General features: G+C 40.1%; 2 protein-coding genes across 21 annotated transcripts in view; one reads left to right on the top strand and one right to left on the bottom strand.

Annotated features, from left to right (window-relative positions):
* The window catches only part of MED12L (mediator complex subunit 12L), a 506270-nt gene that overhangs the window by 299421 nt on the left and 193809 nt on the right, over nt 1-13040 (top strand). The window lies entirely within an intron of this gene.
* P2RY14 (purinergic receptor P2Y14) overlaps nt 1-13040 on the bottom strand; it is a 65890-nt gene that overhangs the window by 19355 nt on the left and 33495 nt on the right. The window contains exon 1 of one of the 14 annotated variants that reach the window (XM_019960800.2): nt 12493-13031. The exons of 12 other annotated variants lie outside the window; for them this stretch is intronic. The gene's annotated coding sequence lies outside the window, so the exon portion shown is untranslated. Of the gene's footprint in view, nt 1-12492; nt 13032-13040 lie in introns of those variants that run through there. One more of the 14 variants, XM_019960776.2, reaches the window with a different exon arrangement.

The following is a 13040-nucleotide window of genomic DNA, read 5'->3' as shown; positions in this document are numbered from 1 at the left end:
GAGAGCTTGAATAACTTATCTAAGTTGTAAGAACAAGTATGTTGTAGAACTGAGAGTGTTATTCTAAAGCTGTAACGACTATGGAGTATTGTTTCTTGTTGAAAAGTCTTGTCTTTATTAGCTTGTGTGTTCCACTGAATGGAGAGAGAGCTTCGTATTTTTGTCTAGCTCAGCAAATGGATCATAATAGGAGTTGAATGAATTTCTGATGAATGAAGACATCCTTACTTTACATAGGAAGAATGCTATGTAAGGGAGCTTAGTAGCTTGAGCGAGTTCTGAGATGGTAACCAGAGCACCTGCAATTGAAACCCAGGTCTTTCAAGCCCTCAGTGACTATAGCATCTTACCTGTATGCTCTTTCCTTGGTTTCATCCCCTACCCCATCCCAGTGGATGGCTGAGGGATGCCTGGCAGGTGTAATGTCAGCATAACTTGGATTATTACTACCCCGAAGTCCTTAGCCAGGGCCCACAATTGCTCTCCTGGTGGACAGCAGAGGCCTTTCTTCAGCTATATGGCGGTTTTTTTTTTTAACCTATAATATGAACCTGCCCAGCCTGCAGCAGCAAAAGTGTCAGCAAACTTCCTGTCTCTTGAACGTCCCTGACATGATCAGCTTGTGCCAAAGTGCAGGCAGTTTGTGCATATGGGGTGGGGGTGTAGAGCACGCAAGGTTGCAGATATTTGTTGCCTTTGACAAGTAAACCAGTATGTGTCATAAAACAGTTATTTTACTCTTTAATTTTTTTGGCTGAGTGGAACAAAAATTGAAAAGAAAAGCAAAAGCTTAACTGCCCAGCTATTCCCTTGAGCTTTTCCTTGCCTGCCATCCAGTGTCAGGAAAAGCTCTGAGCAGATACATGTTTTTTCTCTGTCTCAAATAAATCATGAAAATCTTTTGTTCCTTTGTAAATTGGAGGTGAGGGGGCAGAGGGGGAGAGGCATTGGCAAGGGTCTACAAACATGACCCACCAGATTTTGTCAGGAACTGCATAGGAGGAGCAGGACTATGCAGGTAGATTTGCTTTCACACTGTCTCCTCGGTGATGCTGAAGTTCAGCTCTATAAAGATGAACCTCAATGGGGCAGAGGTTCTCGGAGCCCTGACCTCTGCCTGTGGTTGTCTGTCTCTAGCATCTTACTGTGGTGCCTCATATTGGTCTCTGTTAAAACCTCACTTTCTCAGTGAGGCCTTACCGGTTTACGACCCCTGACACAGCCGAGCACCTACCCAGCACACGCCAGCCCCTCACATGCTTTATTTTCTTCAGAGCCATCTTCGTTATTTAAAGTGATAACTTATTTTTCAATTTATTGTCTCCATCATCCTTCCACCTCCCTCTTCCTACTGTGCCACCCTCTTAAAGGTAGCCTTCATGAAAATAGAACTTACTTCTTTTCTTCACTGTTAAATTAGTGCCAGGCATATAGTAGAAGTTCATTAGATATTTACTGAATTTATGAATGACTGTATCTGTACAACTTTGGTCAAATAAAGGACTCAACTGTTGAATGAAGAGTCTGTTGAGGACCTCAGAGTTTTATATTTTCTATGTGTTGAATAGGTTAAAATGTATAGATATCTTTTAAAATCATTGGTGCATAAAATCGGATTAACCATAGTCTTTGGTTTATGGCATATTCTTATCAAGGTTCATGCAAGGTTGACTGTAAAAATTTTTATCTTATTATTCTTAATCACATTATTAATTTCCTTCAAACTTGTTAACCAAAACAAAAGCCAGGACTGACAATAATAAGCTATTAATACATGGAACTGAATTCTCTTTCTTCCCACATGCTGTTTCTCTGGCCACCATGTACCCTGAGCCTCATTTTTTTTCATTTACTCAGTTTAGTTTTATTGTGTTTTGTTATATGTATGTATATTCCCAAAAGTGTGTTGTATGCTTATGTGTGTGTATGAAATTATGATCTTTAGGAAACATATGTAATCATTTAGTGGTTTAAATATTATCACACCACGCATTGTCCATGTTATTTGAGTGTTGCTATAAATCATCTGTTTTGGTGACTGTAACATTCCATTGTCTGACCATTCAGACCATTCAGCTTCCTGTGTCTGACCATTCAGCTTCCTGTGTTCACGTTTCCAGGGTTTTGCCCTTTTGAACCATGCCAAGGTATATATCCTTCATGTCTTTGGATGAACATGTGAAAGAGCTTCTTGTGTGCATAAATCTAGGTATTTAATTATTGAATCATAGATATATGAATGTTAAACTATAGACAATGATGTCAAACAATATCCCAGAGTGATTGCAAATCCTCTGTGGATACCAATCCTCATTTCCTAGTCTCAGATTTACTAATGTACTAATGGTGTACATTAGTAAATGTACTAATGGTGCAAAAGACGCAATGTGTAAAACAAACCTGCTGATACCTCAGCACACTTGAAGGCCATGTACCCAGTTGTGTCCTGTAGTCATTTTGTAACTTACTGGCATGCAACCTTAGTAAACAACAAAAAAAGCCAACAACATATGGGGCTTCCTTGGTGGTCTAGTGGTTAAGAATCCACCTTGCAATGCAAGGAACTTCCTTGATCTAGGAAGGAAGATCCTACATGCCGTGGAGCACCTAAGCCTGTGTGCCACAGCAATTGGGCCTGTGCTCTAGAGCTGGGAGCTGCAACTATTGAGCCCTCGTGCCACAACTGCTGAAGCCTGTGTGTCGAGAGCCTGTGCTCCGCAGCAAGAGAAGCCACTACAATGAGAAGCCCACACACCACAATGAAGAGTAGCCCCTGCTCGCTGCAACTGGAGGATGCCTGCACACAGGCATCCTGTGTGCAGCGAAAGACCCAGCACAGCCAAAAAATAAAATAATAGGAAAAAAAAAAAACCCTACAAAACAGAAAAAGTTAAGTTCACTTTAGAATGACTGTGATAATGTAATATGTATTGTCCATTTGACAAATTAAATGGCATTATAAGAATAGTTCACAAAGCACTTCTGCTGTATATGATAGTTGTCTAGAGGAACAACACTTGAGAGTGGGTTATGAGCTAAATTAGGTGCTTTCTTCATGGAACACCATTTTTACTGGAAAGAATAATACACAAACTCTAGCAGTTCATACTTGGGTATTTGGTGGACATTTTCTCAAAATCGAATGGAATGCTCCTTCAAGTCAAGGAAAAAAAATAGCAGTACTTTCCAGTACTTAGAATGAGATCAGTGCCACTGTAAATACTGGTTTTTGATACTGTGTAATGAAAAGTATACTTCAAAGTTCCGGATAAATGTATCTCTTCAAATGACCAATGATTATATGATATAAAATCTAGCAGTGGTAAAAGATTTCTTCAAAGACTAAATTATACTAAAGGATTTTTAATGTAACAAAAATGTTCATTGATATGGATTTAGTTTCTCCTTTGCAAACAGCCTTTAAGAAACTGCTGCTTTTTTGAGTTTTGATGTGGTACCAAAGAGGGTGGAGAAGGAAATGGCACCCCAATCCAGTATTCTTGCCTGGAGATCCCCATGGACAGGAGCCTGGCGGGCTACAGTCCATGGGGCGCAAGAGTCGGACACGACTTAGTGACTGCACCACCACCGCTACCACCAAAGAAGAAAATCCAGAAGGCTACAAAAATGCTTCTTCCTTGTCCTGTTAGAATATATCTATGTGAAACTAGATTTTCTTCAGTACATTTTAACTAAAACTACATTTTGAAATTCATCCAATGCAGATGTGGATGGGAGAATTTAACTGTCTTAGGCCAGATGTTAAAGAGATGAGCAAAAATGTAGAATCATGCTATTTTCTTCACAAAACTTTTAGGGAAATATAATTACTTTTTACAGAAATGTATTTTTCATGTTACCATTTAATGCTATTTTTAAAACAAATTAAAAATATTTTATGAATTTCACAATTAAAATTTCTAATATAGTAAACATTGCTGGGTATAACAACGAGCTTTGGGCTTCTCAGTAGTGTTCAAAGGCTCTTGAGACCAAAGTTTGACAATTCTTGGCTAAAATATATTTTACTCTATTTTCTAATAAGGTTTTTTTGGGGGGTTTAGTTTGCTTATTTTATTATGTCAGCTCTTAATCCATCCCATATATGGACTGTCTGTAAATCCCAAAACAAAAAAAGACACCAGATCTTTATGGAGAGTGACTAAATGAAAAATGTATATAACTTCTGCCTATCATTGTAACTCCTGCTCATCAGATATCTTTCATTTTTCTTTTCTTTTGAGATTTTTGATAGGGTTGTTAATTTGTTTGATTGTCCATCCATCCATCAAACATGAATTAAGCAAATAATACCTTTCATTAGTTCCTCCCACCCCTTTCTGTGTAAGACCATCACCTGTGGGGCTCATGGGCCCTGACCCGGATCTCCACGCCCCACAGCTGTCAGACCTGCTGATCTGGGCTGGAGGGACTGGTCTGCTTGTTTACAGTGGTCACTAACTGGTTACAGTTAGTTAGTGGCCAGTGGACCTGTTGATAGGTACTTACTACTAAGATACTGACGCAGTGCCCAGTTTTCTGTTGGAATGATAGGAGATAAATTGAGAGAAGTATTCATTTCCCCTTATTTTATGATTTCTTACTTGGCCCGATGACTGTGGGAATCCAAGCAATTTCCTGTGGGATTTTACTCTTGACAGGAATCCCTCTAACTTAGTAAGTTACTAGCAAGGAGCAGGGAGGAGCTCCCTTTTTATTGAGTAGCTCCTAAGGTACCAGGGACTGGCCTGTCTTATTGATTTAGTAGTTCTTCGGGGTGATAGCTTTATTGTGATGGAGCAGAGGTGGATCACAGAGGCAAAGGAACTAAAAAACAAAATGTAGCCCAAGCCCACAGTAGATTCAAATTCAGCTGTTTCTCTGAAAAGTGCCTGCTTTTTCGACGGTGGAAAATTTCCTCTCTAAAAACCTGGGTCCCAATAATATTGACTGTTTTATACAATGTGATTATTGCCATTATTGTGTAAGTACCTAGTTAAGGTGAAGAGCAGTCCCACATACTCTTGCATCTTCAGCTTTTATTTGTGTATAAATCACAATTCTTATTGGACTTGTTTATCTCCTTAGGTCAGAGACAGGATGGGGCATTTTGACTTTTTCCTTTTAAGTTCAACCCTTGGACTTTATTAGCTGTGTTATCCTGTTTGAATCACCAAAGCTCTCTGGACTCCAGTTTCCTAATCAGTAAAACAGAGCCAATGATAGAAGTTCTTTCCCAGTGTAATTTGGCTGCTGGAAATATCCACTTTTGATAGCAGAATCTGTGCAGAGGCTTTAAAAACAGAGTACTTGTACGGATAATTAGAAGTCCTGCTGCTGCTGCTGCTAAGTCGTTTCAGTCATGTCCGAATCTGTGTGACCCCATAGACGGCAGCCAGCTAGGCTCCTCTGTCCCTGGGATTCTCCAGGCAAGAACACTGGAGTGGGTTGCCATTTCCTTCTCCAATGCATGAAAGTGAAAAGTGAAAGTGAAGTCGCTCAGTCGTGTCCAACTCTTAGCGACCCCATGGACTGCAGCCTACCAGGCTACTCTGCCCATGGGATTTTCCAGGCAAGAGTACTGGAGTGGGTGCCATCGCCTTCTCCGAATTAGAAGTCCTGCTGCTGCTGCTAAGTCACTTCAGTCGTGTCCGACTCTGTGCGACCCCAGAGACGGAAGCCCACCAGGCTCCCCTGTCCTTGGGATTCTCCAGGCAAGAACACTGGAGTGGGTTGCCATTTCCTTCTCCAATGCATGAAAGTGAAAAGTGAAAGGGAAGTTGCTCAGTCGTGTCCGACTCTTTGTGACCCCATGGACTGTAGCCTACCAGGTTCCTCCATCCATGGGATTTTCCAAGCAAGAATACTGGAGTGGGTTTCCATTTCCTTCTCCAGGTGATCTTCCTGACCCAGGGACTGAACCTGGATCTCTTGCATTGTAGGCAGACACTTTACCGTCTGAGCCATCAGGGAAGTCCCTAAATCTCACTAGTGTATAGGAATTATGTGTTGTTTTTTGTTATTCAGTCGCAAAGTTGTGTCTGAGTCTTTGTGATCCTATGAACTGCAGCATGCCAGGCTCCTCTGTCCACCACTGTCTCCCGGAGTATGCTCAATTCCACTGAGTCAGTGATGCTATCTAACCATCTCAAACTCTGTTGCCCTCTTCTCCTTTTGTCTTCAGTCCTTCCCAGCATCAAGGTCTTTTCCAAGGAGTTAAATGTTCGCATCAGGTGGCCAAAGTATTGGATCTTCAGCATCAGTCCTTCTAAAGAATATTCAGTCTTTCCAACGATTTCTTTTAGGATTGACTGGTTTGATCTCCTTGCAGTCCAAGGTACTCTCAAGAGTCTTCACCACGACCACAATTCAGAGGCATCAGTTATATGGTGCTCAGCCTTCTTTATGGTCCAGCTCTTACAACCATACATGAAAAACTACTGGAAATTCACCATAGCTTTGACTATATGGACCTTTGTTGGCAAAATAATGTCTCTGCTTTGTAGTATGTTGTCTAGGTTTGTCATAGCTTTCCTTCCAAGGAGCAAGCACCCTTTACTTTCATGGCTGCAGTAACCGTCAAATTATCTGCATTCAAAATCCACAGTGATTTTGAATTATGTAGGTTGTTATTAGTGATGTTTCCCTCACCCTTTGATTGTTGGAGCTACCTTCTAACACTTTTCTTTTTTATTAGATTGAGTCATATAAAATTGCTAATATTTGATTATATTTTATGTGCAAAAAATGTCAATTTCATATGGTTAATGCAGATTTATTTAAAATAGTCTTTAGTAAAATTATGCATGAACAGTGAAAATCTATATAGTTGTATAAAAGGGCATAGGACCAAAAGTCAGTGAGCCTTGATCTTGGTTATGTTTTACAAATTAAACTTTTATTATGGATTTTCTTTCTCAAACTATCTGATGACCGTGTGAATGCTGCCTAGTAGCCAGTGAAATGTTTTCTGTTGAAGAAGTGCTGAAGGCCATGGAGCATTTTTTCCCAGAATGAGTTGATGCAGACAGTTGGCCCAAATGGAGGAAAGAAGAATTAGTTGCAAATGCCAGTCTCTTCTTTTTAATTGTGTTAAGTGTGAGATCTACCTTTATGTCTAAAGGTTTATATATATAGGTGGATAGATTTTCTCCTGTGAATGCTTTCTTTAAGTGGAGAAAACTGGCAGGGAAGTGATAGGTATAAAACTGAATTAGGGAAGACTCCTTTAAAGAGTAATTTATGAAGAAGGAAGTCACAACTTACAGCAAGTACTAAATTTAGTGATTTCTGAAGTTTCTGATGGCAGAGGGGGAAACCGATTGTCATTGGCAAAATATACTCTAAACCTCTGCCTTATTTCATTTGAAGTATTCTTACAATCTCACCAGAAAATGGAGCTCCTTAGCAAAAGATGTTTTTTTTTTTGTACTGGGAAATAAACTGGAATGGATGTTAAAAATGAACTAAGTTTTAAAATTATTAATTTAGATTCTATGGAATTTACTACCCAACTTTCTAGAAAAACAAGCAATAGAATAAGTTTCACAAGTTATATACTTTGGTCTTTCCATCCACGAATTAAGCTTAAAATGGTACCAATGCTTGATATTTAATAGTGTTACATGAAATCTCAGAGGAAGAAATCAGAAGACTCAATCAAGATGGAAATAAAAACGTATAAGACATTAGGAATTGGGTCTAAGATGGCAGAGGAGCAGGTGGAATGGAGTGCATCTGTCTCCACAGACACCTCTAGACAACACTTGGAGATGCAATAGTTCTCACAGAACACTGGCTGAATACTACTAGGAGCCTTGATCACCAGAAAGGACTATACGAATCGACCAGACTTGCACCCCGGGGTTGGGGAGCTAAAGCAGGGGAGAGATTGCTGAATTCCAGGGAAATCGGTTCGAACAGAAGGCAAGCATTTGAAGAATCAGAGGAGAGTGAAGCAGCTGATCTGTGATAGTCTGCATAGAGTGAGAACCACACGGACAGTCTGCCACAGGCCTATGTACCCCGGACTGGACTCATGTCCACCAGTGCACACAGGGGCTCGAGGTGGAGCATGGGGATTGGAGAGCAATCCTAGGGTGAGGACTGCTATTGATTGTAGGGAGATGGTCTGAGGGAACAGGAGGAAGGAAATCCGCAACAGGGAATGCCTTTGGAGGAAATCTTGACGGCATTGGAAGCAGGGCACTATTGCTGAGCCACTCGCAAGGGGTGGAGCCACCACTGTAACCTCTCTCCCCACAGCAGCCCAGCAATAGAGAAGGACCACCCAAGGTTGCCTCTTGTGTGCCTGCTGCTGGAGGCTAGAAAAAGCTCCTAATAGAGCTGTATCCCTTGAACCCATGGCTTCTGGCCTCCCTGTGCACCTGGTGCTTCCAGGGCCCTCAGGATCCAAGCAGCTATGCCACCTCTGTTTTTGGTCCTCACTGGGGCAGACTCAGGAGCAGGCTCCTGTGGGTGGCCCGCGTGTAGAGGTTAGGGCAGACTCAGGTCCTCTAGGGCAGCCTCAGGAGCAGGCTCCCGTGCGTGGCCCACGTGTAGATAAAATCACAATTGAGCTCCAGGGGCGGAATGACTGAGGAAGAGCATCAAAATCCTTTCCATCACCTGCACAAGCTGCAGATTAAATCCACAAGGTCAACTAGGTAGACTGTGTCTGTGGATTATATGAAAGGACAATGTGTTCCCACAACAGAAAATGCTCTTAACTCTGGCAGCCGTGGACACTGGAGGCAAGTACATGTGAGAATAGGGGCAGATTAGCAACTCATTCAAGGTGGCCACCATCACCTTGATAGCAAAACCAGACAAAAATATCACAGAAAGAGATAATTACAGGCCAGTGTCACTGAACATAGATGCAAAGATCTTCAACAAAATATTAGCACACAGAATCCACCCACATATTAAAAGGATCATACACCATGATTAAGTGGGGTTTATCCAGGGATGCAAGGATTCTTCAGTTTATGCACACTGATCCATGTGACACACTGTATTAACTAATTGAAAGATTAAAAACCATACGGTAATCTCGATAGATGCAGACAAAGCTTTTGATAGTTCTCAACATCTATTTAAAAAAGTCTCCGGTAAGTGGCATAGAAGGAACCTACCTCAATATAATAAAGGCCATGTATAGCAAGCCTGCAACAAACATTATTGTCAGTGGTGAGGAACGAAGTATTTCCTCTTAAGATCAGAAACAAGACAAGGATGCCTACTCTCATCACTGTTATTCAGCATAGTTTTGGAGGTCCTAGCCATGGCTACCAGAGAGGAAAAAATTAAGGAATCCAGATTGGAAAAGAAGAAGTAAAGCAATCACTGCTTGTAGATGACATGATACTATACATAGAAAACCCTAAAGATGCCACCAGAAAATTATTAGAGCTTATCAACGAATTTAATAAAGTTGCAGGATGCAAAATTAATGCACAGAAATACCTTGCCTTGTTATAACAAAGAAAAGTCAGAGAAATAAAGGAAACAATCCCATTCACCACTGCATCAAAAAAAAAAAAAAATCTAGGAATAAACCTACCTAAGGAAACAAAAGAATCTGTATGCAGAAAACTATAAGATGCTGATGAGAGAAATCAAAGATGACACAAACAGATGGAGAGATATATTCTTGGATTGGAAGAATCAATACTGTGAAAATGACTATACTACCTAAAGCACTCTACATATTCAGTGCAATCCCTATCATATTACCAGTGGCATTTTTCACAGAACTAGAACAAAAAATTTTACAATTTGGATTGAAATAAAAAAGACCTTGACTAGCCAGAGCAATCTTGAGAAAGCAAAATGGAGCTGGAGGAATTAATCTTCTTGGCTTCAAACTATACTACAGAGCTACAGTCATCAGGACAGTATGGTACTGACACAAAAACAGAAATATAGATAAATGGTGCAAAATAGAAAGCCCAGAGATAAACACATACGTCTGTGGGCACCTTATCTTCGACAGAGGAGGCAAGAATATACAGTGGAGAAAAGACGATCTCTTCAGTAAGTGGTGCTTGGAAAACTGAACAGCTACATCTAAAACAATGAAATTAGAACACTTTTCCTAACACCATACACAAAAAGAAACTCAAAGTGGACTAAAGACTTACATGTAAGATCAGAAACTCTAAAACTCCTAGAGGAAAACATAGGCAGAACACTCTCTGAACATAAATTGCAGCAAGAGCCTCTTTGACCTACCTCCTAAAGTAATGGAAATAAAACCAAAAATAAACAAATGGGACCTAATTAAGCTTAAAAGCTTTTGCATAGCAAAGGGAACTATAAAATGAAAAGACAGTCTTCAGAATGGGAGAAAATAATTGCGAATGAAGCAACTAACCAAGGATTAATCTCCAAAATGTGCAAGCAGCTCATGCAGCTCAATAACAGAAAACAGACAACCCAATAAAAAAATAAGAGGAAGAGCTAAACAGACATTTCTCGGAAGAAGACATATAAGTGGCCAATAAACACATGAAAGGATGCTCACCATCACTCACTGTTCAGTTCAGTCACTCAGTTCAGTCGCTCAGTTGTGTCCGACTCTTTGCGACCCCATGAATTGCAGCACACCAGGCCTCCCTGTCCATTATCAACTCCCGGAGTTCACTCAAACTCATGTCCATCGAGTCTGTGATGCCATCCAGCCATCTCATCCTCTGTCGTCCCCTTTTCCTCCTGTCCCCAATCCCTCCCAGCATCAGAGTCTTTTCCATTGAGTCAACTCTTTGCATGAGGTGGACAAAGTACTGGAGTTTCAGCTTTAGCATCATTCCTTCCAAAGAACACCCAGGACTGATCTCCTTTAGAATGGACTGGTTGGATCTCCTTGCAGTCCAAGGGACTCTCAAGAGTCTTCTCCAACACCACACTTCAAAAGCATCAATTCTTCAGCTCTCAGCCTTCTTCACAGTCCGACTGTCACATCCATACATGACTACTGGAAAAACCATAGCCTTGACTAGATGGACCTTTGTTGGCAAAGTAATGTCTCTGCTTTTGAATATACTATCTAGGTTGGTCATAACTTTCCTTCCAAGGAGTAAGCGTCTTTTAATTTCATGGGTGCAGTCACCATCTGCAGTGATTTTGGAGCCCCCCAAAATAAAGTCTGACACTTTCCACTCTTTCCCCATCTATTTCCCATGAAGTGGTGGGACCACATGCCATGATCTTAGGGGAATTCAAATCAAAACTACAATGAGATACCACCTCACTCGGATCAGAATGGCCATCATCAAAAAGTCTACAAACAATATATGCTAAAGAGGATGTGTAGAAAAGGGAACTCCCCTGGATTGTTGGCGGGAATGTAAATTGATGCAACCACTAGGGAGAAGAGTATGGTGGGTATTCCTAGTTAAAGAGTGTTCCTAGTTAAAAAGGTATGAAGAGTATTCCTAGTGAGAAAACTAGGAATAAAACTACCATCAGAAACAGCAAACTCACTACTAGACAGATACCTTGAGAAAACCATAATTCATAAAGATACACGTATCCCATGTTTACTGAAGTAGGTTTTATAATAGCCAGGACATGGAAGAAACCTAGATGTTGATTAACAGATGGAAGGGTAAAGAAGAAATGGTACATACATACAATGGGATATTACTTAGCCATAAAAAAGAAATGAAATTGAGTCAGTTGTAGTGAGGTGGATGTACTTAGAGTCTGTCGTGCAGACGGAAGTCAGAAAGAGAAAACAAATATAATACATTCACTCATATATATAGAATCTAGAAAAACTGGTACTGATGACCTTTTTGCAGGAAAGAAGTAGAGACGTAGATGTAGAGAATGGACTTGTGGATACAGCAGGGGAAGGAGAGGGTGGGACAGATCGAGAGAACAGCATTGACATATATATACACTAACGTGTAAAATGGCTAGTGGAAAGCCGCTGTGTAACACAGGGCTCTCAGCTCAGTGCTCTGTTACAGCTTAGATGGTGGAATGGAGGCAGTGGGAGGGAGGCTCAAGGAGGAGGGTTACGTGTATACATATAACTAATTCAAATTGTTGTATAGCAGAAACAAATACAATATTGTGAAGTAGTTATCCTCCATTAAAAATAATTTTTTCGTCCTTTATTGAATTAAAGAGGAAAAATAAATAAAAGGAAATTTGTGTGAGAAATTCATACCGAAAAGCAAATAACAGATTTTGTGAGGAAAGAATCTATGCAATTCAGTTTCTTTAGAAAGGAAGTCATTAGTAAAATATTTGAATTATTTTGAGGGATTCTGTGTAACACTTTTAATACTCTCTGGGGAATGTAAATTATTATTAATGTGAGGAGTTTCAAAGTAGAAAATATTTCATGTGTGGGAGTTTATAATAAACACTCGATTAAATAAAAAGCAACAACTTCTGAGACATATAGTAAAAGCTAAAACAGCAACTGAGGCTCTTAAAATTCCCATTTCTTTCCTTTGAAAATCAAATGGGACTCACCCTTAGATCCACACAGGTAGCCCAGGCATTTAGCGCTTCAGAGAAGACTTAAAATGCTTGCTTGCATGAAGTATTTCATGTTTGGTTTCAGTTTTTAGTGAGGTTGTGGCCTTTTGTGCTCTTACACCAAACCTGTTTTTTTTCTCCTGCAGTATTTTAGTTCTTTACTGGATTCCCTCAGCTCTGAGGATTACATCATAACCCAGCTGTATTTGTGCTCTTTACCATTTCCAAAACTGATTTTAACTCACTATCCAGATACACACAACATTGTCTTATATTTTACAAGCAATAAGATAAAGTTTCTAAAACAGGAGTTTACGAAAGCCTGTGCATAAGGTCTTGAAAGAAAATCCTGCTTCATGCAATTAAAAAGAACATTTACAGAGAAAAAATAATTGGACTTAGTTTAGTCTTTGAACCTGGAAAAGTAAAATCTCACCTGTAAATCTGTCACCCTGTCTATTATAAAAAGGAATCTAGGACATGATAAGCACCAAAGTGCCATTTTACAGTGGCACCACAAATATCCTAAATACACTCTGCCT

The sequence above is a fragment of the Bos indicus genome, chromosome 1, assembly GCF_029378745.1.
Source record: "Bos indicus isolate NIAB-ARS_2022 breed Sahiwal x Tharparkar chromosome 1, NIAB-ARS_B.indTharparkar_mat_pri_1.0, whole genome shotgun sequence".
Taxonomy (NCBI): domain Eukaryota; kingdom Metazoa; phylum Chordata; class Mammalia; order Artiodactyla; family Bovidae; genus Bos; species Bos indicus.
Note: the sequence above shows the minus strand (reverse complement) of the source record. Positions and strands in the feature narration are given on the sequence as shown.